The sequence below is a fragment of the Papio anubis genome, chromosome 6 (genome assembly GCF_008728515.1).
Source record: "Papio anubis isolate 15944 chromosome 6, Panubis1.0, whole genome shotgun sequence".
In the NCBI taxonomy this organism is placed as follows: domain Eukaryota; kingdom Metazoa; phylum Chordata; class Mammalia; order Primates; family Cercopithecidae; genus Papio; species Papio anubis.
The window spans coordinates 102,966,658-102,993,558 of NC_044981.1; the positions used below are offsets into that span (position 1 = coordinate 102,966,658).

Here is a 26,901-nt window from a genome sequence, read left to right on the forward strand (position 1 = left end):
TAAGGAAAACAATGTACAAACATTTTCCAAACTATTCTATCCACAAAGAATTCCATTTATAAATGGAATACTCCCTTCTTTGTCTTTGCCTAGGAGCTTGGGGGATAGCTGTTTGTATTTGTACATTTTCTGAATTTCTACAGTTTACACTTGTTTATGGTACATTGGGGAGTTCAGAGTAACCATTTGCAAATGTTTGAAGATATTCAAAAGAAAATATTCCCCCTCCTCAGTTTTCCAGGGAAATGACATAGACTCTTTAAGTAAAATAATCAATGGAAAAAATGTGTACGAGGAGTAACCCTTTCATCATCACTTTTTCCATTCTCAAGGAGCAACAGGTCCATACAGCTTTCCACCTTTGTGGCTCCCAAATTTCTAAGTTTCAAAAACCAGAAAGAAAATATGAGACCCTTTTTCCTAGTCCCAATTTCCTGATACTACTGCAGGCTCAGCAGGGGGGACTTGACTTCTTATTTTCTCAGGGAAAGCTGGAGGAGGCACCTGTAGTTTGGCTTTTCGAGTTTAGTTATTAGTCTGGTCATGGAGCGACAGTCCTAAAACAACTGTTCCAAGGCAAGGAGTTCGCTTCATTGGGGAAGCCAAAAGGGTGGAGGTCACAAGTAACTTTTTTGCCAATTTAGTTTCTCAAACTGAGAAGTTCAAGAGAGGAGGCTATCTGGGAGGATGTTGGGAAGTCAGTCCATACATTCAAAACAATACTATAGGTGCCTACTTTTAAAACAAGGAAAAGAAGGAAAACTGAGAGTGACAAGAGGAAATCAGTATGAATGGGATGTGCTCAGATTCTGTGTCAGACTTGCACTATCTAATGGTCCAGCACTTGACTATTGGGAATGTTAATTGGTGACAATCCCTAAGTTAAGGAAGGGTTAGCTTGTCTGTTAGGATGCAGTTGGCACATATAGTTCTAGGTAGAGGTACTTCAAAGAGCCAGAAAGAAGACACCAGGTCTGTGCCATGGACACATGTGAGTGGGGAGGACCCAGGAGTGTGCTTCCTGTGATCATTTCAGACTTGTAGAGGAAAGTTTTCTGAAATAAATGGTGTCAAGATTGGCCTTAGACATGTCCCATTCAATGCTGCTGGGACCATGTTAACCCTTATAACCAGGGACTTGGAGGGAAAGTTTTAATGTACAGGCATCCAACTTTTAGATACTATGTCAATCAGATTATGATGGAATATGAGATGTCATCTGTGACTGGATATTTATTACTTTCAGACATACCCATAAACCTTCCATCTTCAGCAGGATTGGGACTAGAGTGAAGCAAAGGAAGTGCTTAGGGCAGAGACTTTGAGGAGGCACCCACTCAGGATCATGCTAGTGCAGCAATGGTCCTGGCTCTATCTCCAGATCCATATGGCAGTTCCCTAAAGCTGGTCTCCTGGCCTCCTGGACTCGTCCATGAATGGCCTTCAGCAACTCTCCTTGAAATTTCATGGAAAGTTTTATGTGCCTATGCACAGAGGCATTTTCATGGAAGAAGAGGTCCATAGATTTTGGCTCCAGAAAAAGTATGCTCTATATCTCTGAAGGATTATCTTACCTTATTATGGAGCAATATCTGAGTTGAAATATTTCTTGTTTCTCTGAGGAAGCCGAATTAATGGAAAGTTTCTCTTAAAACTTAGAATACATTGTTTGGCAATTTCTGCTGTGGACCTCATATTGCAGAATCAAAGTTGGAGCTACATCATGTAGCACTTGCCTCAATAAGATTGCCTTAGTGACACAATGCAAGGGGTTATAGACCTTTCTTCAAGTTACCATTTCCCACAAGGGCCTGTGATGAAAGAAGAAAAGAGAAGCAAGAAAAGAAATAAGCTATATACTTCCCCAGCACTTGGACTTTCAAAATTTATATGTTATAGGGAGACACTGTTCTTCTGTGGAAAGATCTTCTACCCTGCCACTGAGGCCAAGAAAGCAGAATGGCCAGAGTCAGAGAGGTGGACAGGTCGGTGAACACCAGGGCATTGATGTGGCAGTGTCTGGGAGTGCTGCCCATGCTCCCTAGCTCCCCAGTTTGCCTCTTTACATGGAGAGACCGCACTTGGAAAGAGAGATGCGTTCGGCCAGCTATTAACCAGCTGTTGCCCAGGAGGGCACTGGAAATCAGCTCCCTGACTGGTTTCCAATAAGTCACTCCCTCACCGGCCTAAGCTGCTGCCTGTGCACCATGTTCAATCATTTACACCTACCTTCATGCAGACAAGTGCTGCAGAGGGGCGGAGATGTCTGAGGACCAAAATACACTGCACCGTGGAACACTTACCTCATGTTGTGGAACACTTACCCCCACCCGAACGCCCCGCCTTTTCCAGACTTTCCTGTCTAAGATATCGTGCCAAAGGGACGGGGGTGGCCATGCTGTTTTCTTTCACCATGTCCTGCACAACTTATTTTGTATCCCTCAGTCGTTTTAAGTACGTAGCACTTTCTATGTGGATGGATGTTAAGTCAATGCATTCTGCATGTGTAACTTTTTCTTAGTGCCTCAAAGGGCATAAATGAAATTCGTTCAGAGAAAGAAATAAATTAGCTTTAGAAAATAAACAGTTTAGCACTGGCATCGTTTAATAGGGTCCCATTCTCAAGGAAATGGGGTAAATGCCGTTTCAGACACCAGCTCCAAATACTAACTGCAGAGAGCTCTTCTCCAGATTTGTGGATTTCCACAGCACAGAAAAAAAAAATAGGGTGGGGTCAGGATTGGGAACATGAGACCATCAACAAGGAGGGGAAGTACACACACATGCGCGAAACTTATTTCAAGGGTCATCGAAAAGATTCTAGTGAAAATGACTGGAGCAAAAGCAAATGACAATAACAAAAACTTGGAATTATTCTCTAATGCTTTAAAATAGTCCCGAGTGTACTACATAGTTTTAAATTGGAAAACAGTCAAGTTACCTAACTCTGCCACTCCTTGGACTGAATTATGATCATAAGCAAAAAATGCTTGTGCAATTGTACTATGTTGCCCAGATGTACAGCCCTGAGTAGAGAGATGGGGGCAGAGCAGACCTGGCTTTCCAGGTAGCCAAGGGGTCAGGGCTGGGGCAAATCAAAGCTTCCAGTGTTCCCAGCCTCACTCCCATCCAGATATTTGGCTGCACCAGCATTAGTTGTCTCATCATTTTCCCCTCTGAACCTCTGGTTTGTTGTCTGTCTTTGGTATAGTAAGCTGTGTTTTTTGTTTTGGGTAGAAAGGGAAGTAAGAATGCGACTGATAGTATTTAAAGAACAAAAGGGAGAAATGTTTCATGGATTCATTTGATATGGAACATTGACTTAACATCCCTCCCCCCCAAAAAAAAATACAACTAAAAAGTAGATCTTTCCCTCATTTGCATGCCTTATTTCCCCAGTCGTGTTTTTGGTATTGAAAATGAATGGTATTCCCATACAACATGTGTCTCAATTTGTAATGATATCCTCCTTGCAGCTGGCTTAGTTCTGCAAGTGTTTCTAAAATGTTACTGTCTTAAATTTGAACCAACCTACAATAACAAATTATCTAGAAGCAAAGTGGCTAAACGGCATTTGGTGAGAGAAGGGGAAACCCTATATTTCATCCTTCAACTCTTGTTTTAGAAATTCAGACTGTAACATGATCTTTTTCTAAAGAAATCTACACATGCACACTTTAAAAATTGTGCAGATTGGGTGTTGTGGGAGCAAGAATGATCAGGTTTAAGTTTCTCTGCAAAGCTCTGCATCCCATCAACAAGCCCTTTTGATATTTTAAACCCATATTTAGAGTAATTTCAAGATATTTGGAGCACATGTGGTTAAATGTAAAACTTTGTCATTATAATGTGTTAGATGCTTATAGTTTAAATATTTATAAGCTTTTTTTTTTTTTTTTTTTTTTTTTTTGAGACGGAGTTTCACTCTGTTGCCAGGCTGGAGTGCAGTGGCGTGATCTCGGCTCACTGCAACCTCTGCCTCCTGGGTTCAAGCGATTCTCCTGCCTCAGCCTCCCAAGTAACTGGGACAACAGGCATGCGCCACCACGTCCAGCTAATTTTTTTGTATTTTTAGTAGAGGTGGTTTTTCACCATGTTGGCCAGGATGGTCTCCATCTCCTGACCTCATGATCCGCCCGTCTAGGCCTCCCAAAGTGCTGGGATTACAGGTATAAGCCACCATGCCCGGCCTTTATAAGCAATTTTTAAGTACTTTACCCAAAAGCGGTCTCCCACTAGAATACTATAATTGAGTGGTATCTGAGCATCATTATAGAAGATACAAGATGAAGTTGCTGCAGCATGCATTCACATTCTTCTTGCTTTTCTGGTTTTAATTCAAATGTCATTTTTAGTAGAATCAGCTTATTTTATTATTTTTAAATTGCATTACAAAGTCATAAACAAGATTGGTTGTCTGTGATTTAAAACAAAGAAATTCCCCAGCACTCAAAAGTTAAAGTGTTCTAACTTGAACTGTATTGAGTCCCATGCATGAGCGTGGTGGTTCACTCCTGTAATCCCAGCACTTTGAGAGGCCAACGCGGGTGGATCAAACTTAGGTCAGGAGTTCAAGACCAGCCTGGCCAACATGGGGAAACCCTGTCTTTACTAAAAATACAAAAAATTAGCTGGACATGATGGGTGTAGCTGTAGTCCCAGCTACTCGGGAGGCTGAGGCATGAGAACGGCTTGAACCTGGGAGGCAGAGGTTGTAGTGAGCCGAATTTGTGCCACTGCACTCCAACCTGGGCGACACAGTGAGACTCCATCTCAAAACAAAAAACAAACAAAAAACTTCCCATTAGAGCGTTGGATCTCATGTCCACATGAACTTAAAGTGTCATATTGTTCCTCTGAAATGTCTTAGGGACAATTTATTGGTGGTTGGATCGAATTCTTTACTATTTACCTTCAGCCATCTTGGAAGTTAAGACATAGGATCCTGTCTTTATCATAGGTAGCCTGTTTGTGCACTTAATATGAAAAAGAGGAGGGGGAAACCCTTTTTCCAAACACAGAATCCATTTAAGCTTTGGAGGTTATAAATTTCAAAGTGATCACAGGCCCCTGGGGCTCACACTCTTTTATGGCTGGCAAAATACAACTTTCTGGTAAGAACGGGGAAAAGAAGGCTTTAAAAGGCTCATAAACTTGCTTGGACATCTAATAGCTCTTACCAAACAGCATTCTCATGAGTTAAGTGTAAATGAGTCAGAAACATATAGATCAAATTTCTTTTAAAATACACATGGGTTTAAAAATTAAGGCCAAAGTGCTTGGCAAAGTAAGTTTTGGTTTTATCCAAACCCAAATGTTGAAAAAATAGTTCTAAGATTTGCCAAACCAAAAATACATGCAGGTCTCTTCAGTCCTCCCATTAAATAAGATGGCATCATAAACATGGGACTTAGTGGCTATTTTCACGATCCCCCAAGGTTTAGGCAACATGAACCTTAAATATTGATGGAAAGACTATGAAAAATTTTTGGTGGAAAAACATTATAACCTTGCAAATGAAGATGAGGGCCACTGGTTTAGGGTTCTAATCCTGATTTTGACAGCTTGTCTGGTCAGGTGATCAACTTGTCCTTTGTCTTAGCTCTGGGTGTGTGTGTGTGGCCTATGCCTAGCAATAATAACTTTTAAAATCCTATTTTGGATTTTATAAATCCTAAATTTATACTTAATTCATATATTACAATCTGCAAAACTTAATAACTCCTCATCATATCCAAACAGAGGAAAGCAGTCCCCTTTTGCTGAGTCATAGTTCAGAGATAGTCTTCATTTATTTCCCTAGAGAGTAAAACATAGCCATTTTGCACTAACAGTAGCTATTGCTGACTTTGCTCAGGTCTGTGTTATTAAAAGGAGAGAGAGAGAGGGAAAGAGAGAAAAGAAAAAAAGTGGGGGAGGATGCGTGGCAGGAGTCTTTGACTTGATTTGAAGAACTAATAACCTACTGAGAGACAAAAAAAAAAAAAAGATAGCGAAGGTCACTTTTACAAGCAACATGCAGAACCTGCAAACTGATGTGACACTGCAGACAGTAGACTTGAGCAAGAGCAGGGACAGGTCCAGTTCACTCATTGTTGTAACCAAGTGCCTGCACAGGGGTGGGAGGAATGAGCACACAAGTATTCAGTGATCATGTGAATGAAAGCGTCTCTGTAGAGGAACAGCTAATGAAGTTGCCTTGATGGAGTGCCTTCAGGTCGATGAATTCTGAATTCAGAACCTGAAGAGGGACGTGGGCTGGCGATCAGGGGTGGAGGAATGAGGGGTGAAGTAGCATGTTAAAGGGCACAGACACAGAAAAGAGCCAGCTGTGTTAGGGATGACCTTCCGGTTCACTTGGCTGGAACAAAGGACTTGACCACAGAGAGTGAGTAGCATGAGGCTGGAGGAGAGTGGGAAGGTGGTAGAATAGGAGGTTGGGGAATTTATACTCAATACATTGGGCAACGTCACTGTGGCCTCAAGCACAAGAATGACAAGATGAAATCTGTGTTTGAGGAAAATTACTTGAGCAGCTGTTCGTAGTCTGAAAGACTGGCATTGCTAAAGCTGATGGTTGCATTCTGATGGCAGGCTAATTGCCAGCAGTTGATTCTAAACATTGCAGAACGTCATCGCTGGAGTGTGAGGGACATGTGCTGCCAGATCTATGGGTTAAGTTTGGAAAGCCATTGTCTCTGGACAGTGAGAAGAACTTTCTTTGTGCTGAGTGGGCCTAAGGAAATGTCACAGTGCCCGGTGGAAGGAAATCTCACAATCAACAGACCATTCCAGGGTCTAAAGAAAGAGGATGCTGGCTGGGCTCCAGATGGCCATGGAAACAGAGGCCCCACCCTTCTGACCAACCAGCAGCTCTGAGCCTTAAGCCAGCAGGGAAGGGCAGATGTGGGCTGCTGTTTCATGCGTGCACAGAGGCAGGCCCTGGCTCTTGGAACAGCGGACTTCACGGATGCGGAATGTGGAGATTGCACAGCGATGCCTAGACTGTCTGTCCTTGGACCGAAGGGCAGTAGAAAGGCTCAGGAGGCTTGCTCTATATTCCTTAGACACCTCTGGAGATTTTCTCAGAATCAGAATCAGATCCTCCCATGGCCTGCGGCTACTTTTAAGAAAGTTTGATAACCTTTTGGAGATGTCTTCTTCTCTTTTTTGACTTTCCAGGCCGTAAACCTTCAGAAGCTTCCACATGTGGTGCCAGTGGGCTCCTGGTGGTGAAGGAAGGTGGCAGTGTGATTTAGTGGAAAAGAACATCTGCTCTGGAGTTGGGCCAGCTTGGGTTCATATCCCAGCAGAGACACTTACCAGGTGAGGGAGAAAGGGACTTCACCTCTCTGAGCCTCAGTCTCTATGTCATGAGTAATAAGATTGCTGTAAGAGGTAAGGAAATGTATAAAGGGTGGCTCATCACAGATGCCCTAAAATGGCAGTTGCCATCCTGTTAGAAAGGTTTCATTGCCTAAGGAAAGAGCTTGGGACTGGAGTGAGACCTGCCTGGGTTTGAAAACTGGCTGTGTCACTTACCAGCTGTGAGGACTTGGACAAGTTTTATAACCTCTCTGGGCCTGCATTTTCTCATTAAATAATTATAATAGCTAATATTTATTGAGCACTTTCTACATGTAGGCAGTGTTTTAAATGCTACATACCAACAATGCATGAGACTTAGCATTATTAAGCCCATTTTGCAGATGAAGAGACTGAGACATGGAGAGGTTAAGTATGCCACCCAGAGTCATGTGGCCAGTAAATAGGATTGCTGAGGTATGACTGGCAGCCTGGTTCCAGAGTTTCCATGCAAAACCACTGTCCATGGCTTGTGTATAAAAAATGAAGATAATAACCCCTACTTCGTGCAGTTATCAGCTCCAATGTAAATAACAAGTTAAAATGTCCGAGAGCTACCTGGCTTATAGTAGATGCTTATTACAAAAATTGTCATGGTAGCCCCTGCAGCCCAGAACTTCTTCCCTTGGATGTGTAATGGAAAATAATGAAACACTTCCACGTTGTCAACCTCAGAGGTTAGGGAAACCATTCCAGAAATTCTCATAAAATCTCTGGTTGCACTTTTACAAGTCGAGACTGCAACAAAGTGAGCGAGTGCCCAAGGTCACAGGGTGGCGCAGCCAGGATTAGAACCTGAGTCCTCATCTGCCTTTCCTCTCGGTGGGACATGGGATCCGACCGCAGCTGCTTCAGTTACATGCCTTGTGCCAAGCACCAGAGTCATATTTTTGCCACCCACGGCATGGCTTCCTCACATCAGGAAGCCAATTCCAGAGAGAAAATAGGTTGTGCCTGAACATCTAGGGTTGAGGGGTTAAAGGGTTTCAGAAAAGCAGTTATTAACCACACTCTCCATCATTTTTGCTGTTGGGGGAGAATCAGTATTCTAGCACTTACGTTTTGCAATGGCATCTCTACTAAGATGAAGCTTTCTCCCTCCCTCTCTCTGCTAATAGGCTGGTCGTAAAGAATGAATCCAGTGTGGGGAAGACTGCGTTCCCAGACCTCATCTAAATCCTAAAATCTGCTGTTGACCCCCAGGTCAAAGCTACTTGCCACATGAAGCTGCTTTTATCTCTGTATTCTTTCTCTTTCACCTAGAATGCCTCTGTTCATATAACGTAGAGAACTAACACACTTAATCTTAACACAGTAAACATCTGGGTTTTTTGTCACAGGCATAATTTTTGGAAGGCCGCAGTCTTGAGAGTCAGTGTGGTAGAAATCAGAACAGGACAAGGACCCTGGCCTTTTCACTGACCCCTTGAATGAGTCTGAGTCTCCGAATTCATCTAGGACTTAGCATCTCCCACTTTAACAGGGACACAGTGACACCTGCTTCTAACAGGGACACAGTGACACCTGCTTCTGTAGTCACAGTAGGGAGAGGGGAGCAGAGCTATGGGCCAGGAGCTTGCTTAGTTCCATGAACTGACATCAGCTAGTTCGTGTGTTGGATGAGACTTGATGAAAATGTGCTTTTTTTTTCTTACGAAATAACTTTTCAGAGTTCTTGTTTGCAAAGGCAGGGTGTTAGGCCATGTATGTCTCTAAGGCACCACACAGCTCTGACATTGTGACACTACCCCCTCCACCCTACTGTCAGGGCAAAGAAGTGGGGAGATGGAACATAGACTAGGGGTCAGCACTCCCAGTGGGAGGGGGAGACTGGACTTTGGGGTTCTAGAAGCCGGACTTACATCCACCTTTTCCTATTTCTAGCAACCCTTCCTGGCAAAGTTCTTCATCTGTAAAATGGAGATAGTAATAAATATTTCAGTAGCATTGCTGTTTGCTTCCAAGTGAAATAAGTATGTAAAAATGCCTGGTGCTGTATTTGACATAAATTAGGTGTGCAATAAAATTTGACTCCTAGCCTGAGCCCAGTGGCTCATGCCTGTAATCTCAGGACTCTGGAAGACTGAGGTAGGAGGATCATGAGCCCAGGAGTTCAAGACACATCTCTACAAAAAATTTAAAAATTAGCTGGGCGTTGTGGTGCATGCCTGTAGAACCAGCTACTCAGGAGGCTGAGGCCTAGGAGTTTGAGGCTGCAGTGAGCTATGATCATGCAGCTGCCCTCCAGCCTGGGTGACAGACCAAGACCCTGCCCCGCGCCCGCTACCAAAAAAAAAAAGTCGGGAGCCATGACTCATGCCTGTAATCCCAGCACTTTGCAAGGCCTAGAGGCCAAGGCGGGAGGATCACTTGAGCCCAAGAATTTGAGACCAGTCTGGGCAACACAGGGAGACCCCATTTCTACAAAAAATTAGAAAAATTTAGCCAGACTTGGTGGTGCATGCCTGTGGTCCCAGCTACTTGGGAGGCTGAGATCGCTTGAGCCCAAGAGGTTGAGGCTGCAGTGAGCCATGATGGCACCACTGCACTCCAACCTGGGTGACAGAGCAAGACCCTGTCTCAAAAAAAAAAAAAGAAAAAAGAAAAAAAGAAAACTCCTTTCATTGAAGACGTAAACCACAATAGGAAGTACTTAGTTCTGAAAGCCAGGGCATAGGACCTAGGCTCCTGTTCAAAATTTCCTGCAGAACATTAGCTCTATCATGTAATTCTTCTTTATTCTATTTTTCTTTTTTGGAAGTGAACAGAGCCATCTGCTATAGCGTGTTTGTTAAAAAAAGAAAGAAAAAAGAAAAGTACACTGTTAGTCATGAATCCCTCCATGGTTTTGGAAGAGGGCCTGCCAGAGACCGGGTCATTTGGTTTGCTTAAACTTGCAGGTTCCAGAAGAACTTAAAGAGAATCCATTGTCCAGGGTGAAGATAAGGACTCACTTAAGTGAATGAACAAGAGGGGGCTCCGTAGTTCTAGGTTTTTTGCCCCTCAGAAACTTTTAGAGGTCAGCAAGAAATAGCAATGACCACTTGTAAGAAAAAACAGACCGCTGTCTCCTAACCCATAGAACCAGCAAAGGAAAACAACATTTTCATTTGTAAAACAAAGACTTAAAGATAGAGTTATCCCAGCAGGGAGTCTTATATGGTTGTAATTTTTACTGATTAACGAGTAAAATAAGGGATATAGCTAAAGGAAAACGTTATTTAAAAATTAAAGAAAACAAGGCCTTATAATTGGTTAATTTTAATTTTAATTTTAGTACTCAGGAACCTTAGCTTCACAGAGCCATAGGGTGAGTAGCATCACGGTGATGAAGCTGAAATTCAGACCAGAGCCTAACACTGAGCTAAGATGAAACTCACCCTTGGCTCCCATACCCTCTCCTTACCACAAGCTATAGACTCGAAAGGAGAAGGAATGTTTTTCAGTTGCAGGCATATCTCACTTTATCATGCTTCACTTTATTGTGCTTCACAAATATTGCCTTTGTACAGATGGAAGGTTTGTGGCAACCCTGTCAAGTCTATGAATGCCATTTTTCCAATAGCATGTTCTCACTTTATATCTCGGTGTCACATTTTGGTAATTCTCACAATGTTTCAAACATTTTCATCATCATATCTGCTATGGTGATTTGTGACCAGTTATCTTTGATGTTACTATTGTCATTGTTTTGAGACACCATGAACTGTACCCATGTAAGAGGTGAACTTAGTCAATAAACATTGGGTATGTTCTGACTGCTCCACCAACTGGCTGTTCCCCCATCTTTCTCCTTCTCCTTGGGCCTCCCTATTTCCTGGGATACAAGATTGAAACTAGTCCAGTTAAGAACCCTATAATGGCCTCTAAATGTTTAAGTGAAAGGAGGAGACACATGTCTCTCATTTTGAATCAAAAGCGAGAAATGATTAAACTTAGTGAGGAAGGCATATTGAAAGCCAAGACAGGCCAAAAGCTAGGCTTCTTGTGCCAATCAAGTTGTGAATGCAAAGGAAAAAGTCCTTGAAGGAAACTGAAATTGGTACTCCATGGCTAGGCACAACGGCTCAAACCTGTAATAATCCCAGCACTTTGGGAGGCTGAGGCTAATGCATCGCTTGAGCCCAGGAGTTCAAGATCAGCCTGGGAAACATGGCAAATCCCTGTCTCTACAAAAAATATGAAAAATTAGCTGAGTGTGATGGTGCACACCTGTAGTCCCAATTGCTCAGGAGGCTGAGGTGGGAGGAACACCTGAGCCCGGGAAGTTGAGGCTGCAGTGAGCTGTGATCATGCCACTGCACTCCAGCCTGAGTGAGTGAGATATTGTCTCTAAATAATAAATAAAAGTGCTACTCCAGTGAACACACAAATGATAAGAAAGCAAAACAGCCTTATTGCTGATATAGAGAAAATTTGAGTGGTCTGGATGGAAGATCAAACTGACCACAATATTTCCTTAATCCAAAACTTAATCCAGAGCAAGGCCCTAACTCTCTTCATCACTGAAGGCTGAGAGAGGGGAGGAAGCTGCAGAAAAAGATTTTGAAGCTAGCAGAAGTTGGTTCATGAACTTTAAAGAAAGAAGCTGCCTCCATAACATCAAAATGCAAGGAGAAGCAGCAAGTGCTGACGTAGCAGCTGTGGCAAACTACTCAGAAGATCTAGCTAAGATCATTGATGAAGGTGACTACACTAGACAACAGATTTTCAATATAGATAAAACAGCTTTATATTGAAAGAAGATGCCAACTAGGACTTTCATAGATAGAGAGGAGTCAATGCCTGACTTTGAAGCTTCAAAGGACAGGCTGACTCTCTTGGTAGGGGCTAATGCTGCCGGTGATCTTAAGTGGAAGCCAATGTTCACTTACCGTTCTGAAAATCCTAGGGCCTTTAAGAATTATGCTGAATCTACTCTGCTTGAGCTCTCTCAGTGGAACAACGAAGCCTGGGTGACAGCACATCTGTTGATACCATGGTTTACTGAATATTTTAAACCCACTGTTGAGACCCACTGCTCAGGAAAAAATAATCCTTTCAAAACATTACTGCTTATTGACAATATACTTGGTCATCCAAGAGCTCTGATGGAGCGGTACAAAGAAATTAATTGTTTTCATGCCTGCTAACACAACATTCATTCTGCAGCCCATGGATCAAGGAGGAATTTTGACTTCCAAGTGTTATCATTTAAGAGATATACTTCATAAGGCCCTAGCTGCCATTGATAGTGATGCCTCTAACAGATTTGGGCAAAGTACATTGAAAATCTTCTGGAAAGGATTCACTATTCTAGATGCCATTAAGAACATTTGTGATTCATAAAGAGGGGGTCAAAATATCAACATTAACAGGAGTTGGGAAGGAGTTGATTCCAACACTCATGGATGACTTTGAAGGTTCAAGATTTCAGTGGAGGAAGTAACTGCAGATATGATGGAAATAGCAAGAGAATTACAAGGGGAACCTAAATATGTGGCTGAATTGCTGCAATCTCATGATCAAACTTGAACAGATGAGGAGTTGCTTCTTATGAATGAACAAAGAAATTGGTTTCTAGAGATAGAATCTGCTCCTGGTAAAGATGCTGTGAACAATGTTAAATTACAACAAAGGATTTAGAATATTCCATAAACTTAGTTGATAAAACAGCAACAGGGATTGACTACAGTTTTGAAAGAGTTCTATTGTGGGTAAAATGTTATCAAAGAGCATAGCATGACACAGAGAAATCCTTTGTGAAAGGAAGAATCAACCAATGTGGCAAACTTTAATGTTGTCTTATTTTAAGAAGTTGCCACAGCCACCCTAGCCTTTGGCAATCACCACCCTGATTAGTCAGCAACCATCAGTATCAAGGCAAGACTCTCCAACACCACAAAGGTTATGGTTCGCTGAAGGCTTTAGATGATTGGGAGCATTTTTTGTTTTTTTACAAATAAAGTATTTTAAATTAAGAAATGTACATTGTTTTTTAGACATAATGCTACTGCACATTTAATAGACTACCGTACAGTATAACATAACTTTTATATGGACTGGGAAACCCCAAAAAATGCATGTGACTTGCTTTATTGCGATACTCACTTTATTGCAGTGGTTTAGAACCAAACCTGCAATATCTCCCACCTTATGCCTGTATCTTCATCAGCTAATGAACTATAAGAAAAGAGATGCCATCCTCTTCAAAAATGAAAACAATTTGTATCCTGCAAAAGCCATTTAAAAACTCTTCATGAAGCAATGGTTGATGGAGGAGAGAAGGAATCATGTTTTGGCAAAAACCTTCCTTCCTGGGATGGGTTTGGTGTGGGGACCACTATCTGGCATCGCGCTCAGAGTTTATCAGCTGGTGCAGGCGGCTCTGTTCATTGACCGCAGGGCTCTACCCTTGTGAGTGTACCAGAATAGCTGCGGCTACCTGAGAGCAATCCAGTCCTCAGGGACTCGTTATTGTCCCAGATAAACAGCGTTGCCGCAGCCAGCACTAATGGCTGTATTTAACTGTGATAAGTGATGGGCAGACGTGCCCGAGTGAGTGGATCTCTGCTAGGTCCTGGGTAATTGGACAAAGGCAAGCTGGCTGGCAGCAGGCATTTCTTGCACATCACAGAATTGATGCCACAGGGTTTTAGACTCCTGGGGATAAATATGACAGACATGGGGAGCTTGCCTTCTAAATGAGGAAGACAGGACAGACCTACTGGATTTTGATTATGCTAATTACAAAAGTATTTGAGGAAGGAAATAATGCAAGTTTAGAAAATGGGTTAGATTAATACAGGCAGGCTTCCTGATAGAGGTGGAATCTGCCACCACAAAAGAGCTAGTTTGGAAATGTTGGGTTGTAGAATAAGACAGACATTTTTCTTTGGACACACATTTACTTTTGGGAATGGTTGCCTGGAAGTTTTATGAAATGCTGCAAGTGTAAGTCTTAGGCTATAAAGGTCAAAGAAGTAAAGGTGAGAGTGGCCATATTTTGACAGTATCAACATTGAGAGAATGTATTTAGGCACAGTTTTGCTCTCTATAATTCTCTGGAAAATTTTGTGTTATAAAGGAAGATGAGTATCTAGATCACATTCTTGGCCATGCTTCCCTGATGAAACAGAAGAGTGACTCACCAGGTGGACAGAGAGTCTCTCAATGCATTTGGTGCGCAGTTACAATTCATGAAGAGAAATATTTCATTCCTCTGGCCAAAAGGGGCAAGCAGACCTGGAATTCTGAAGATAGCTGGTCATACATGCCCGATGGAGACCATGCCTTGTGGTGCTAGCGTGTATGTATGGTACATCCATAGTACATGTATGATACATATATGGCATAAGAAATGGGCTTATTTGTACAATTGTGTGTGTCTGATGCTCCATGTAGCAGGGGTGGATTATCCTGCCTTCAGACAAATGCCCAATTCAGAGGAAAACCCAAGTGTGAGGCACAAGTATGGCCACTTCCCCAGAATCCCCTGCTTTAAGGGGTATTCCACAAACCTCTGCCATAGGGAGGGGTGTGTGTGTGTGTGTGTGTGTGTGTGTGTGTGTGTGTGCTGAGAGAAGGAGACTCTTTCTGAAATTTTGGAGTTCAGGGTCCGAAGTTCATGGGCTTCCTTATATACTGGTAACAGATTAAAATCCAGTTTTTCAAGTTTATAATTCTACATATTTGATACTGGCTTTTGTTGAAAGATTCCACAATCTCAGCATGTGAGAAATGGAAGACTTAATACTAAAGCTCACCCAGGCCCCCCCACTGCACAGAGGAAGAAGAATCGAGGCTCTGGGTGAGGGTGGCTGAGGAACATGGAGGAGGAATTGAGGCTCTGAGGGAGTGTGGTTGAGGAACATGGAGGAGGAATCAGGGCTCTGAGGGAGGGTGGCTGAGGAACACAATAGAAGAATAAAGGCTCTAGGGGAGGGTGGCTGAGGAACATGAAGGAGGAATTGAGGCTCTGGGGGAGGGTGGCTGAGGAACATGGAGGAGGAATCAAGGCTCTGAGGGAGGGTGGCTGAAGACCGTGGAGAAGGAATCAGGGCTCTGAGGGAGGGTGGCTGAGGAACATAGTAGAAGAATCAAGGCTCTGAGGGAGGGTGGCTGAGGAACATAGAAGAATCGAGGCTCTAGGGGAGCTTGCCTGAGGAACATGGATGAGAAATCGAGGCTCTGAGGGAGGGTGGCTGAGGAACATAGAAGAATCAAGGCTCTGGGGGAGGGTGACTAAGGAACTTGGAGGAGGAATCGAGGCTCTGAGGGAGGGTGGCTGAGGAACATAGAAGAATCGAGGCTCTGTAATCCCAGCACTTTGGGAGGCCGGCAGGACGCATGGATCAATGCAGGTCAGGAGATCGGTGACCATCCTGGCTAAATACAGTGAACCCACTTCTACTAAAAAAATACAAAAAACTTAGCCGGCTGCAGGTGGCGGGCGCCTGCAGTCCCAGCTACCGGGAGGCTGAGGCAGGAGAATGGCGAAACCCGAGGCGGAGCTTGCAGTGAGCTGAGATCCGCCACTGCACTCCAGCCTGGGTGACAGAGCCAGACTCCCATCATCTCAAAAAAAAAAAAAAAAGAAGAATCGAGGCTCTTGGGGAGGTTGCCTGAGGAACATGGATGAGAAATCGAGGCTCTGAGGGAGGGTGGCTGAGGAACATAGAAGAATCAAGGCACTGGGGGAGGGTGGCTGAGGAACATGGTAGAAGAATCGAGGCTCTGGGGGAGGGTGACTAAGGAACATGGAGGAGAAATCAAGGCTCTGAGGGAGCGTGGCTGAGGAACATGGAGGAGGAATGGAGGCTCTGAAGGAGGGTGGCTGAGGAACATGGAGAAGGAATCAGGGCTCTGAGGGAGGGTGGCTGAGGAACAGGTCCGAGGTCACACAGCCAGTCAAAGGCATTTGGACTCTAACTTGGGTCTCTGTTTCACTTACTGTAGAAATTTCCCCTTTGCACAGATGAAGACATTTAGACATGGAGGACAGTTTTTTGGTAAGATCTTCTGCTTGACAAGGGCAAAATCGAACCAGCTCCAGACTCTGGAACTTCCTGCCATGATCACTTTCTAAAAATCCCAAGCTTGTTTCCTCCCCACTCTGTTAGATTTCATACCTTGCATACCAATACATATCAGAAAAGTGAAGCCCAGCTTGGCTCTTCGTTTTCGTCGATTCAAGAGTCTTTTCCTGTGTCACCAACAAGGGGGCTGCCCTGAACCAGCCAGAGCCAGAAGGACAAATGAGGATGCCTTCAATACTACCCCCTCCTCAAATGTTATCAGCAGAGAGGGACTTGTACTGCCACCATCTGGCCTTTGTAGGTGTCCCAGACATGGCAAGTATGTGGTGAGAGGGAAGGAAACAGTACAAATTGTCTACTTTACCATTCTCTTAAAATAAGCTTCATGTGAGCAAGCTTTTCAGAGCAGCAGGACTAGGGCTGCGAAAAATAGAGTGTGGTGCAGCTGCACCCTTTAGAACTTTGGGGGAAAACACATATTATTTACCAGACAATAATAGATACCAGAGAATAATAATGATTATTATAGTGTTTGGGATGGCAAATGCTGTAGTTAAGGTTCCAGAATGGCTCTTATTATAAATCCCGTTTTCCCGAGTCTCTTGTGAAAGCCTGGAAATTTTCTTTAAGTAGGCTGATGCTGTCCATGTTTGGTCTTTGTCCAAAGGTGATTTAAATATAAAGAAACTTACTGGAGAAATATTCCTTTTTTAAAATAGTGGATGCATTAAAGAAAAAAACTACATTATTAAAAAAAGCAGTTGCAGCATTCTTAAGTAAGCAATTCAAAATGGTGGTGTTTCCCAGTTACTGGAGGAAAATGTTAAACACTCTCCCTTCTCCCTTTTAAAGAAAGAATTTGGAGGCCCCCTCTAACTACAAGATTCAGTCACTCTTGGTTCCAGGCCCAGAGGTGGGGATGGCTTCCCTCCCTCCACAGCAACTTCCAGGCTGTGCTTGCTAAATGCAAAAGAACTGTCCCCAGAAGAAGTGACCCCGGTGTCTTTGGATCCACTTGTCATCTCTGCAGCTCCTCAGTTTTTTGTGGCCTCACATTTGATGGTGGATCTTGGTGCTTTTGTTTTTGTATCCCTTCTCTCCATTGTCACTTATTTGAAAGAAAGAAAGAGAGAGAGACAGAGAGAAAGAAAGACAGTCAAATGTGAACTCTTTATTCAGAGATAAATATCCACATTTCCAAATCTGACCGTGCCAAATGAAAAGGTTTCCATGGCCTTGTAATTCCACCCCCATTACATATTTGTGGTGTTTTGCATTTTCACTTTGGTTATTTAATATACATATTAAGTACACACAGATCTGGTGATTTAATGTGATTGGGGGAACTCAGGCATTTCCTGTCGTGCACAGTGAAACTTTCAAACCTTGTGTTTGGCTGCTGCTGATTATTGTTGCCATTAACACCAGGATTTGGATAGCAGGGTTCAAAGCACAAGCTTCCACTTAGTCCTCCCAATGGGCATTTGACCTCCTCTTGCTCTTGCTAAATTCATGTTGCAAACACTCCAAGCAAGCTTCCAGGTCGCTTTGTGGCTCCATTTCTTCACTATAAAATGAGGAAATGGTACTGTATTATCTCTGGGGTCCCTTCAAGTCCTACATTCTATCACCTCTCTGGAGTTATTTGTTCGTTGTTCTAAGAATAATCTCAACAGTTGTAAAGACGTTTACAAGTCCTCTGTCACCACCTCACCTTAGCCAAATTTTACCCATTCACATTTCTGACGGCCTCATTTATTGGCAGGAAGAAAAGGTGCTGTTTTGGGGCATGGCAGAAGAGAGCCGCCTGACCCACTCACGTGATCAAAGTGTGTCGCGCGCCCACAGCGGGCCAGACTCTGAGCTAGGAGTTGGGTGTAGAGACACGAGCAAAACAGACAAGCCCCTGACCTCTGGGGCTTTACCGTGCAGTTGGCAGACTTCTAAGTGGCTGCTCCCGGGAATGACTGAGTGGCCTCAGGAAGCTGTATTTCAAACCAAGCGACTGGCAGCAAATGAAAGAAGCCTGCAGGGATAAAGAGGCAGAGCCTCATGTCTTGGTGAATGTTGGGATGAGCCTTCCCCAGAAACTAACTTTCCTGGTGGAAAATCCTGTTCAGAGCCTCTGCCCTGGGACCCCAAGGCTCTTGGTTGGTTTATTTTCTTCCAGTCCAGTGCTACTGTTTGTTTTGGACGTGAAGACATGTGAATGGCTCACCTTTTACAGGCAAGACCCACACACGGAGAAAAGCAGGCATTTCTTCCAGCTTAGTTGCCTTTGTGGGAAACTTCTGAAGATAGGTATATGTGTCCATGGTAATTTTCCACTTGCCAAAAAGTGAATCTGTTGGCCCTCTTTTCAGCAAATACCAGAGCTGAGACATAGGGTTACAGGAGTGAGGTCTGGAGCTCCAGGGTCCCCCGTGACCTTACCTGGCTTTGGAGTGACCTTGGGTGACTCAAAAGACCTCCTGCTGGGGCTGGGCACAGTGGTTCACGCCTGTAATCCCAGCACTTTGGGAGCCCAAGGTGGGTGGATCACTTGAGGCTGGGAGTTCAAGACGAGGCCTGGCCAACATGGTGAAATCCTGTTCTCTACTAAAAATACAAAAATTAGCTGGACATGGTGGTGCACACCTGTAATCCCAGCTACTTGGGAGGCTGAGGCAGGAGAATCCCTTGAAACTGGGAGGCAGAGATTGCAGTGAGCCAGTTGTGCCACTGCACTCCAGCTTGGACGACAGAGCGAGACCCTGTCTCAAAAAAAAAAAAAAAAAAAAAAAAGAAAAGTAAAGACAAAAAAAGCCTCCTGCTGGTTAAGCATGCAGTCATGTGGAGGGGGAAGGGTTGCTGGGTTGCAAAGGATGCTGTGGTCTTTGGATGAGGGCGTGGTACACCCTGCTCATTATGGTATTCCAAAAAGCGACTTGAGTTTCATTTCCTCACACAAAGCTGGCAGGGCTGACCTGAGCAGACCGTGAATGAAACTCCTGTTGAAATCACGCTGTGCTGCAGCGGTTCTGGGGCTCATCCTAGGTCTGCCCTGGCGGCTGGAGAGTGCGGTGCTGTCTGACTCATGCCTGGGTTCTCCCCAACTGGGTGGAGGGAGGGGGATCGGTCCAGTGGATTCTGACAGCCCCTTCTGCTCTTTTTCCAGGAATGCTCACTCACAGGGTACGCTCATGGAGAGAGGGCGCAGAGCAAACCATGTCACGCCATCCAATGACACCAGCTGGTCAGCTCACCACCCCCTCTGGCTAAAACTCAAGCAAATAAAGCCGCTTCCTGTCATTAAGCATCTCAGAGGAAGCAGCCCTCCCTCGATGGCCTCTAGCCCAGAGAAGCCCGCGCGTCTTGGACCCACCAAGCAGGCCCAGCCTTCCTGCTGCCACCATCTCTGCTTCTCCCCAGAGGAACTTAGGGATTTCACCCCTGGCTTTTAAAAAAAATGAAATACCAACAAGCCACAAGGACCAATGTAGGTATTCTCCCCGCCCCGTCTTCAAGGCTCAGCGGCTGAGGCTGGAAGATGATATGGATTGGAACACAAAAAATCTTTTTTTAATCTTTTTAAAAACTGCTGTGGTTTTGCTGCTACACTAAGAATTGTGATTTGCATTGTATGGTTTTGGACCTATACTGTTCACGTTTTGATGGCGGAGAGGGGTGGTCCTGGAGGCCCAACGCTTCAGAGTCATCTCTGTCCTGCCCAGGATGCACTTTTAAATGAAGAGTTAGAATATTTTATTGGCTAATATACTTTTCTTGTTATTTTTACAAAGGCCACCTTTATCCTTTTTGATGCCATATTTTCAGTGTTACACTTTTATGGCTTTTAATTTTCGATTTGACAGATGTAAGAAGCAGCATGAATAGTTTATACTGTGGTTTTTCAGAGACTGAATGCCAAGAGAACTCGGTAAATGTTTATTCTTCTCAGCTTTCTCTTTAAATTCCCCTAAATAGCGCCCCATTTGGGAACAGAGCAAGAGTGTTGAACTGAAGACCAAAATGCCCTCAAGGTGTAAAATAATCCGAGGGGGAATATTTGCTGGGCGTCAGGAAAGACTCGGATGAAATTTCAACCCTGATGGTTTTTGGTGATCCAGGAAGTCAGTGAGACAATCTCTCTATACGCAGAGCCCTTTCATGATAATTAGAATGGTATGGACAAACCAATGAAAACAAGAGGGAAAGTGAGAAAGATCACCCATGATTCTGTTTCACTGTTTGCTTTCTCCTGTCATGGTTAAGAGAAATGTGCAATTCAATCCTCAATCAGTGGGTGGAGGATAACAGGGTAGATTCACTTGTGTGCACTTGTACAGTTGTAGCTGCGAGTCCAGAAGTCCTCTAGAGCATGTGTACTGGCACTGAGTTGGTGAGACAGTTGTGGAGTATCCCATTCTGATGAGTACAGAAAAAAAAAAAAAGAAAAAAAAAGAAAAGAAGAGAAAAAATTAAGAAAAAAATCAAAAAAGGAAGAAAACTAAAAAAAAAAAAAAAAAAATCAAATCACCTTGTGATTCAGTGTATCTGTTTACTAACTCAAATAAAGCAGTTGTTCCCTCTGGAGGGGTCCAGGTTCCCCTGCCCCACAAGGCCGTGGAGCCTCAACAGGAGGGGTGGCGAGTCGCGGGTGGGCAGGGCCAGGACGGTGTGGCACCAGCCTTGAAGCGCCACGGCCCGAGGATGCGGTGTACATACTGTATTTCTAGATTCTCCTTTGTACAGAGTCACTTCACAAGTCAAGCTACTGTTTTACAGGTGCTCCTTATTTATTAGAGCTGTGAGAGCTTGGGGGACACACCTGGCGAGCAAGCTCGCTTTTTAAAAATGAAATTTGGGGGCAGGGGAAGGGGAGGTGGGAGGGAGGGGAAGCTCGCAAGCCTGGGGAGAGATTTATAAAAGTAAACAAAAGAAAAACTTCCAGCAACAAATTAAAAAATAATAACAAATAAACCCCAGCACCAAACCCACCCAGGCAGGAAGAAGCCGCCCCTCCTCTGGGGCCGTATTTTTCTGCTGGGTCACAACATTCTCCTCTCCCTGACTGGTGTCAGATTCATCAAACAAAAAATAAATCTCGAAGGAAAAAAACGCACTTACATGTGCTTATTTGGCTTTTCTCATTATTATGACTACTGTTGTTATTTTATTTTATTTTATTTTATTTTTGTTACAGAGGTGTTCATTTTTCTCCCCCTGGGAAACATTTTAAAAAATAGAACTAAGGAGTGTTAAAAGATGGTAAGCTACAGGGATAGCACTGTCTGTTCCTGACCTGCTAGACCACGCTTGTCTGCAGACAAGAGCCCACTCCATCCGTTCCACGGCCTGCTTCCCAACCATGCCCATCACTGACGGCACACAGTGTGTGGGAAGTGAGTGCTTAGGCCTGTAGACCCAGGTGTGGTGTCCCTTCCAAGTGTTTTTCAAGTCCTGATCTTTTTTGGCTCCAAGAGTTCAGGCCTAAGGTTCAAGAAGCACCATCAAATGGAGGCAAACATGCTCCACGGGTTCCACTCACATTCACACACCATCTCATCCCACTGACTAGAGACTTTTATTTCAGCCTTATGTGAATGGGGTGGGTCCGTTTGGCTCTTTGGTACCTGAGTTAAATATCAGAAAGTTCCTAAGGTGGAAAGTATGCTAATATCTAGTGCTAGTCATTGTAAATCTAGTTCAGTTCTCTTGTTCTACATATGAAAAAACAGAAGCCTAGAAAAGCAACTCGACCTGTTCAGAGTACCACACTTAGTTGATTTCTCTTCTCAAAAAATGAATGCTCATTAACATCTGAGGCACCATGAGCAGTTCCCTCAAAGAGACCATCCTGTGGATTCCGGAGACCTGATTTCCTTCTCCCTTGGAGCCCGAGAGAATCTTGGAGGCTTCTTGGTGCAGGGTTATATTTATGGCGGTGACTCCGTCTGAACTCTGCCGAGGCAAGCCCCGCCAAGGCCGTGCCAGTGGCCGAGGCACCTGGCTGTGGTTGTCCTGATAGCATTATTCATCTGGACTTGGCCATGGAGACAGTCATCCAGGATATTGATTTTGCTTTTGTCTGTAGTCCAAGATTGTCAAGCAAACATTTTGACCCTTTTGGAAACAAAAGGTACCTTTGTTCCAGCATAGAGAGATTCTGTGGCATCTCATAAGCCATCAGCACCCCTTTTCCTCCTCTTCCTTCTCATGATCTTACTGCTGTCTGAATGCACAATTCTCTTGGGATATCAAAACCATATATAAAGATAAATAGAAACAATAATGTATGTAAGCGTGAGTACATGTTGAGTGTTTGCATATTAGTCTCATTTAATCTTCACAATAATCTTCTTTATGGGAAGGGCCTTTATTTTCCCTTTATTACATACGAAGAAGCAGGAGCTCAGCAGTTTAGTAATCACCCAAGGTCACAGGGCTAGTGAGTTGCCGAATGGGATTCAAGCCTGGAGGCTTGATGCCAGTACCCCGCCCCTACCTCCAGTGTGGAGAAAAACTGTTGACATCTTCATGAAGAGTCTTTGACTTTCTGTAAATGTGTGGCAGTGATTCAGTTTTATTCAAAAGTGGTCCTCATTTTAAACCAAGCCAGAAGATTGTGTGTTAATGGTGAGTGCACACCTCGCCTTTACTGGATGTGGGGACTTGCAGAGGACATTCTGCTTTCTGAAAAGTAAGTCAGGCAGGATTTTCCTTGGTGGTTATCATTCCCCCATGGAACACAAAGCCCTATGCCTGATGCTGAGGGGAGGCCAGAGAGGAAGAAAACTCACAGTCCCTGCCCTAGTGGTTTATACTTGATGGGAAGACAGGGCTGTGGAAAAGATGGACCACTTCTTGGTCTCACTAGGATGCTCTCTCAGTGTTTTCCAGGGTTTATGTAATCACGTGTTTGGAGCCTGGATTCATAACTTTGCAAAGCTGCCCTCCCCTTGCAGGTAGGTGCTCCCCTGATAAGGGATGGGCAGCTTGAACCACAAGTAGACCTATAAGTGCCAGGCCATGCCACCCAGATGGCACAACCAAAAGCCTGACTGAGGCGCAGGTGCACAGGCACTCAAGACTCTGGCGAACTCCTTTCCCTCCTCAGCCACCCCGTGTACCCCAAGGGCCAGATGCTTAGCCTCCTTTAATAGCTTCAATAGGGACCCTCCCTGATACATGTAATACCTCCTTGCAGCTTTCAGTGATTCCTGTAGCCTACTAAGTCAAAGTCAAGGGCAGGGTATAACACGCAAAGCCTCCCCCCCTGCCAGCTCTGGCCTTTGCTGCCTCCCAGCCCAGTCCACTCCCACTCCCTTGTCACCAGCCTTGCCCACATGCCACCTGCCTAGGATTAGGAGCTGGTTCCTGATGCCCCTACTCTCTCTCCCTCCTGTGCCTTTGCACATGGGATGTCTGTCCTTCCTCTTCCTTGGGCAATTTCTGCAGCCCAACTGCTCAGATGAGGTCTTGCCCAGGAAGCTGCATGGACCAGCTCCTCCCCTCCCCTGTTGGGGCAGGCACTCCCTCTGTGCTGACCTCTCCCCTGGTGCAGATCATACTCAGCTTTTCCAGCCGCTCATCTGTCTGTGCGCTTTACCAGTCTGCAAAGTCCTTGAGGATGAGAATTGTGCCTTATTTGCCTCTCATCTCCTGAGCTCATGCACAGCCCCTGGAAAGTCCTCATTGTCATTATTTATTTTAAAAACTAATAAGCCATCTCCTTCAAGGATCAGTTTACATGCCACCCCTCCATGAAGCCAAACTTGAATCCCTGAGGGGCAATTAATTGCTTCTCCCTTGGGCTTCCATCACCCATGTTTAAATGGACAGAGGCCACTTCTGGCACTGTGCTGAACAGTCTTCCCACATTGCCAGGCTCATTGGAGGGATGCACCGTGGCCCTCTTCACTTTGCATCTTTGAAGAGCTACTCACTGCCCTTGGAACTGAAAGTGTTGGCTGAGTTGAACCAAATTTATGCTACTAGCCTAATGACAGAAGAAGACAATAAGACCCTGGAAATCAGAGCAGTTGTGCAGCAAACACAGAAAGACTCCCGAGTTTCATTTTGTGTTTCTAGTCCTTGAGGGAGGTGCCAGTGCTACTCCCGAGGCACCCAGTGAGCCAGCACACTTTGGGCTTCTGAATGCAAGGCCAGGGCTAAGTGCTGGGAGCAACACAAATGGGATAAGACTCAGCCAATGCCCTCGCATTTGTGCTGAATGCTGATTCCAGGTCATGCAACTGTTACGCGTTTTGCCAAGAGTGCCTTCCAGATGAGATAATTCCTTGACCCTTGAACACATTTATAGATGGAAAGATAGTCTTCAGTACCCAGAAAATGCCTCTTCTTCTATCTCTCAACTATGGGTAGGAAGAACAGTTGCCACCTGTGTATATCATTCTTCTAGTGAAGAGGGACTTTGGCTGAGAGGTGGCTCCCAGCCATTAGGTGCTTATTCTGTGCAGGGCCCTGTGCTAAGGGCTTTCCTGACAGTCACTCATGTACTTCTCACATCAGCCCAGTGAGGGACTGATAGTATCATCATCCCCATCTCACAGCCAAAGAAACTGAGGCATGAAGACAAAGGGTTTTTCTGTCCAAGGTGTTACAAATAGTAAGAGGCAGGACCCAATAGTGGGCTCCAGGGCTGAGCTGCCTCGCTACGGCCTGAGGCGCTTGGCAGTTGAGGCCATAGGGCAGAGTTCAGATTGTTTAGTTGGTGCCTAAACCAACTAAATGAGATCAAGACATCTTTGACGATCATATTAGGTTTGTAGAAAAAAAAAATGACTGCTACTTCTCCTGACACCTGGTTTTGGACAAGATCTAAAACAGGACTGTCAAGGTATCTGTAGGTAACATTTGAAGGAGAGGGGCTGGGGGCCTGTGTCATAGCTCAGAGAAGGGAAGGAGCGAGGACACTTTGGCATATGTGTTAAATTTCCTGGGGCAGGGAGCAGAGGGCAAGCGAGCCAGGGGCTTTTTCCACTTCCCATTGTTCCGATTTTTTGAACTGCACACCAGGCTCCCCCTGCCTCGCACTTGCTTAGATGGGACGGTGAACAGGAGCACCAGTAGAGCTGCCGGGGCCACACCGACTGTGACCCATGTGGGGTCACTTTGCATAGGGTGCAGGGAACGGAATCCAAGCCCCATGGTCACTGTTGGGCTATGCCTCGGATCCCCAGTTGACCAGCTGAAAGACTGGATGAAACGACAGACATGCTGAGAAACTCCATGTGTCAGGCCCCACAACATTCACCCAGACTCTCTCAGGCAGATCTCACAAAACCACGTGCTACAGGCACTGTGATCCTCATTTCTGGATGAGGAAAATACAATCCAGGAAGGTTCAGTGGTCTGCTCAGCCACTCAGCTAGGACGTGATAGAGCCCAGATTTGAACCCACTGCCCCCAAGGGCAGTCTGTGCTCTTGATGGATGCAGAAATACCAGCATCAACTCAGCTCATAACTCAGTTTGGATCTCAATCAGCCAGAGTGATGCATGTCTGATGATGCCATTCCATCTTGCTACAGACCTCAGGCAACAGATGATGCTCTCCTTCCTCAGCTGTTCCTCACGTGCAGATTTGGGCCAAATCAACAGACAGTGAACTCCTACAAGAAGGAATAGACACCACTGTTAATTGTAATGTACATTTCTTCAAGGACTGCTAAATGTCGTTTAGTTGAATTACTTCATTTATACCTCACAACAACCTGTGAGGTCAGTACTAGTATTCCCATTTTACTGATGAGGAAACTGAGCACACAGTTGTGGCACAGCCTGGAACTATACGTGGGGAGTGTGAGCTCAGAGCCCGCATTTCACTGCACACTCCCATTTGGGCCTTTCTCTTGTGGATGGATGCATGTCTGCATGCTGTGTACATGAGAACAGAGGCAGTTTATGGAATACCTCATTTCACTTTCACACGTGTCAGTTCATCTTGGAGAGCATCAACCTTGGAAGTGACATAGAGGAATGTAACAGTGATTCTCATCTCTTGAGTTACAGAAAAAGTCAATTGCCCATCTCCTTTTTACCTAACAAACTTCCCATAAATTCCCATCCTCTATGAGAACTCTGTGTAAACATTGCTGCTTCTGAATCTAATAAGAATGCTCAAGGAGATCCACTCTGTGGCCCTTTACTTACTGTTCTTATTTCCCCTCCTCTGCTTTCCTCTAAGCAGCCCTGGAGCTCCTGAAAGCAAGGGCCAGGGTAAGGCATCTTTGCCCTCTGCATGGACAGGCGGAGTTGTTTGGTGTCTAGCTCCCTGGCTGCTGTGCCTCTCATCCACTGTTGGAGCAGTATCAGTTGAGTTCCTTGAATCTTCTCCATGTCCTCTGTGTCCTTCAAAACCCCCTTTCCTATTTCCTGCTCCGGGCTTCCCTCCAGACCTTCTGCAGTTAAAACTGTTGGAGTGTACTGGTGTCCTGAGCAGCAGGCAAGGGGTCACTGCCTCTCCAGCTGTGTGGACACGGCTGGCTCACACGACGGCATGTAAGGGTCTCAGC

General features: G+C 44.7%; 1 protein-coding gene across 17 annotated transcripts in view; it reads left to right on the forward strand.

Annotated features, from left to right (window-relative positions):
- LOC101015920 (sine oculis-binding protein homolog) overlaps positions 1-21,486 on the forward strand; it is a 172,294-nt gene extending 150,808 nt beyond the window's left edge. For 13 of the 17 annotated variants that reach the window (XM_003897976.3, XM_021937655.2, XM_021937653.2 and 10 more), the window contains one exon: positions 19,540-21,486. The gene's annotated coding sequence lies outside the window, so the exon portion shown is untranslated. Of the gene's footprint in view, positions 1-1,246; positions 2,585-16,302; positions 18,395-19,539 lie in introns of those variants that run through there. The other 4 variants (XR_646290.2, XM_009205774.2, XR_646291.2 and 1 more) reach the window with 3 other exon arrangements.
- Positions 21,487-26,901: the final 5,415 nt, after the last annotated feature.